Source organism: Oryctolagus cuniculus, chromosome X, assembly GCF_051225735.1.
Source record: "Oryctolagus cuniculus isolate XC-2025 breed Fujian yellow rabbit chromosome X, ASM5122573v1, whole genome shotgun sequence".
Taxonomy (NCBI): domain Eukaryota; kingdom Metazoa; phylum Chordata; class Mammalia; order Lagomorpha; family Leporidae; genus Oryctolagus; species Oryctolagus cuniculus.
This window is the reverse complement of record NC_142888.1, coordinates 104,314,646-104,319,544: the sequence shown is the minus strand read 5'-3', so window position 1 is coordinate 104,319,544 and position 4,899 is coordinate 104,314,646. Positions and strand designations below refer to the sequence as shown.

General features: G+C 40.3%; 1 pseudogene; it reads left to right on the top strand.

The window, feature by feature from the left end:
• The first annotated feature begins 1,662 nt into the window (after positions 1-1,662).
• Positions 1,663-2,241, top strand: LOC103352008 (large ribosomal subunit protein uL4 pseudogene; annotated as a pseudogene).
• Positions 2,242-4,899: the final 2,658 nt, after the last annotated feature.

Sequence of the window (4,899 nt, the reverse complement as noted above, 5' to 3'; positions counted from 1 at the left end):
CAAGCTTTTATTCTTTGATTTTATATTGTATCCTTTTCAAATGAATTTGTTATTGCCATTGAAACCATGTACTTACTAATAAACTATTTATTTTTATTTATTTATTTTGAGAGGCTGAGTGGACAGTGAGAGAGAGAGAGAGAGAGAGAAAGGTCTTCCTTTACCATTGGTTCAACCTCCAATGGCCGCTGCGGCCGGCGCACTGCGCTGATCCGAAGCCAGGAGCCAGGTGCTTCCTCCTGGTCTCCCACACAGGTGCAGGGTCCAAGGACTTGGGCCATCCTCCACTGCACTCCCGGGCCACAGCAGAGAGCTGGATTGGAAGAGGAGCAACCGGGACAGAATCCGGCACCCCGACCGGGACTAGAACCCAGGGTACCAGCGCCTCAGGTGGAGGATTAGCCTATTGAGCCGCGGTGCCGGCTGATAAACTATTTATTATTCAGAAAAAAAAAAAAGCTCTTGAGCACAGTCTAAACCTGTAGGCATGTTGATAAAAAGTTGAAATGCTGACACTAAGTGGTATCACTGTGTGAGTATATACATGTAGTATCATTGCTTGGTAAAGAGATAAACATTTGGTGCTAAGTAGATTTGACTAAACATCCATAGATTTCACTTCCTGCTCTTTGGGAAATATATACCCTTGCATTCTTCACTTGCTGTGAACATTGGTGGCTAAATAGATTGTTGCATTTTAACAGAAGAGGTTTATTCCTTTCTCAGTTCCACTGTGTAAATTTCTAAGCCCATAGCCTACATATTCTTGTATACCGTACTATGGTTTCTCACATCCAGATTCTGTCTTTAAATGGCTAACTAATCAATTTTGTGAAATAAACTGATGAATTCAACCATTTGTAACGTTTTTTTTTCCTTGTAATTGATTTGGGTGGTGGTTAACAATATAGGTACTGGGCAATCTTATCTCCACTATGCCAAATTTAATTAAGCAAGCTTAATAAACTGAAATGACAAATGAAAGATTGTCCTTAAATCAAAAGTGCCCCTAACGCATATAAAATGCAAATTATTTTTCCAAAATTCATAATATGTGCAATTATCAGGGGAATACTCATGACAAATATTAATATTACAGCAATTGTTTACAGTAAATTATTATATATGAACTTAGATGAAAGAGTTGTAATTTTCATATATGAAAATATCCTCCAAAAATGGAAATAAGTTCTTTAAACTGAAACTAGGTTTAAAAGTACTGCTTTTCCACCAAATCCTTTAAATGGAATGTCACATTCATTTTGAAAACCACATTTCTGGGCTCGGTGGGTTAACGCCCTGGCCTGAAGCACCAGCATCCCGTATGGGCACTGGTTCTAGTCTCGGCTGCTCCTCTTTCGATCCAGCTCTCTGCTATGGCCTGGGAAAGCAGTGGAAGTTGGCCTGAGTCCTTGGGCCCCTGCACCCTCATGGGAGACCCGGAGGAGACTCCTGGCTCCCAGCTTCGGATCAGCACAGCTCCAGCCATTTTGGCCATCTGGGGAGTGAACCAGCGGATGGAAGACCTCTCTCTCTGTCTCTACCCCTCTCTGTAACTCTGCCTGTCAAATAAATAAATAAATATTTAAAAAAATAAAACCACATTTCTGATGGCTGCTCCCAGTGTGTGGTGGAATAAGGCCATGCCAAGGTGGCCACGTGGGAGCCGCTGGGAGGAGAGGAGCGTAGCTCTCACCTCTCCCCGCCATGGCGTGTGCTCGTCCGCTCATATCGGTGTACTCCGAGAAGGGGGAGTCGTCCGGCAAAAATGTCACTTTGCCCGCCATGTTCAAGGCTCCCATCTGGCCAGACATCGTGAACTTCGTGCACACCAACCTGCGCAAGAACAACAGGCAGCCCTATGCCGTCAGTGAGCTGGCAGGTCACCAGACCAGTGCTGAGTCATGGGGTACTGGCAGAGCTGCGGCATGAATTCCCAGAGTGCAAGGTGGTGGGACGCACCGATCCGGCCAGGGTGCCTTTGGGAATATGTGCCGAGGAGGCTGCATGTTCGCACCAACCAAAACCTGGCGCCGTTGGCACCGGAGAGTGAACACGACCCAGAAGCGGTACGCCATCTGCTCTGCCCTGGCTGCGTCGGCCTTACCAGCACTGGTCATGTCTAAAGGTCATTGTATTGAGGAAGTGCTGGAACTTCCTCTGGAGGTCGAAGATAAGGTTGAAGGTCATGTCAAGGTGGCCACTGGCAAGCGAGCGTCAGTTACTCAGGAATGGCTTTGAAACCCACCTGGCAACGGAGCCTGCCTGGCAACAGGCTGTCATTGGATGGCTTTGGAAACTGCCTGGCAACAGGCTGGGATTGGTTGGGGCATAGACCGGCACTTGACCGGATTGGCTGCTCTTGGCTATATAAGATGTGGTGCCAACTGAAATAAACGAGTCTGGGGGCTGCTCGCCTCAGGCCCGCTTTCACCTGACTCCCGGGGTCTGTGTGGTGACTCCGCACCTCTTGCCCCCACCACACTCCTCCTCTTAGAAATGAATCCACTGCAACATTGTTGAGAAATCAACTGCAACACCAGTGTACATCAAAAATCTAGATTTTTAAATAGTTATTTTAAGTTTACTTATTTTCTTTACTTGAAAGGGAGAGTGAGAGAGATCTTCCATCAGCTTCCATCCTCAAATGCCTACAATATTTAGGGTTGGGCCAGGCTGAAGCCAGTAGCATGGAACTCCATCTGGGTCTTCAATATGGGTAGCAGGGACCCCACTAATTGTGCCATCATCTGCTGCCTCCCAAGGTGCACATTAGCAGGAATTTGGATCAGAAGCAAGAGGTGGGACTTGATCCCAGGCATCTGAAATGGGAAGAAGGCATCCTAAGAAGCCACTCAATGCATTATGCCACAATACCCACCCCAGAAATCTAGAATTTTAAAAGACAAACTTTTGGTGGTGAACTGCAGGCGTTAGAATAGGCTTGAAATTTACTTACACCTGCAGTCACTGGAGTCAATAACAAAATCAAGGGGCTATTATGTTCACCATTCAATCTTTAGATGCATTTTAATAAAGGCAGGTGCAACTATTACACAGTCTGAACCTAGAATATGGAAGATAAATATATGTATTTGAGTCTAACTTTCATGAAATATCCCCATCATAATTGCACTGAACTGTTCTATACCATTGGTGATATAAGGCAACCACGATCATCTTAATAAAAATTGCAATTCACTCCATCCCACTATGTCATATGAGCAACTATCTTAACAAATGCATTAATAAAAGAATAGCTGTTTTAGGTGGAAATATTGAAATTTGAACTTCTCTTATCAAGTATCACATAGGCACTTGTGAATTTCAAAGAGTTCACTTATTTCAAATATTGTACTCCTCTAGTGTCTAGTGCCTACGTTGCTGTATTTCTGAGGGTGCTATGATTATCAAGGTAACGTAACATTCATTAGCTACTACTTCCTTTCTTTTCTGCAGCTCTTTTACAATTATTCTTGAAAAACGTTTTATATGCAAATTATACAAAACTCAGAAGACACAAAGTCTTTTACTACTAGTTTTCTTCTCCATAGGCAAATACTTTTAATGAGTTTTATGTTTTCATAATATAGCCATACAGGAGGAACTATATCTATAAATAGTTCATTTTTAAGAAATATATACTACTTGCATATTGTTTTTATTTTATGCATCATATGTATGGCTTTGTATTGCTATATATAGACCTTTTTATTATTTTCAACAACTATATAGTTCACAGTACGCAGAAATACCAGAATTTATTTGCAGGTGTCATTGATGAACATTTTTTCAGACTTTTTCTGCAGTAAATAGGCTGTAATGAATGTTGTATATTTTGCATATATGTGATGCAAGATGTGAACCTAGGAATGCATTGCTGGAGTATATGGCATTTTATATCTTCAACTTTAGTGACTGACATTCTTTCCATAAAAGTTTTATAAATTTATACTCCAGATTAACCATAGAAGCATTCTATCAACATCATTATGACACTTAAAAGAGTCTGTTGTTTAATTTTAGCCATTTTGATGGGTATGTGTATTATCAGATTATAGTTTTATTTCACTGATTACTAATAAAGTTGAATACTTTTTCTTAGCCTACTGATTTGGTTGTCTTTTGTTGATTCTTATTTTTTCCCTTTTGTATTTGTAGGCTTGAAATATGAATTCGCTACTGGTATTTTGACTGTATTCTTTCAAAACACTGGGGTTCATATTTGCATTATTTTAATGGTAAGTAACAATAATTAATTTTAATATAGCTATAATTTATCAATTTTTTGTATTACATCTAATTATTTCTCTAAACCTTGTAGCTGTTGTGTTATCTTCCACAAATTTAAAGATCAGCTATCTTTTTCTTCAAGGAAGTTTTCTGTGTAATAAGATCAACTAGCATTCTTACCTCATTGCACCATAGTACTAACTAACTTTTTTACTAATATTACGTCTGTAAATGTAGGGGTTTGCTTCTGAATTCTAATCGATCTGTCATTCCTTCATTGGTTATTATCCTATCATTGAAAATCGATTATACGGTCTTTCACTTTCATCTTAATATTGTGAGAAACCACAATAATCTTCAAAAGCAATATCAACATTCTACTGCATTCTACTGCCAGAAGCCCAACTCTGTCCCACTACTCCTCTTCTTACTTTTTTGCTTCATGGAATTTGGTTTACTAACATTTTGCTTGCAGGTTTGCATCTATGCCCATATAAGACTGGCATATTTTTCCCTCCCCAAAATGTTATTTTTAGATGGTAGATAATATTGCTTCATAACAATTTATTGCAATCCTTAGTAGATTAAAAAAAGCATTGATTTGTTGTTTCATGGTTTCTGTAGGACAGGACTACATGCACAGCTTAACTGAGACTTCAGCTGCAG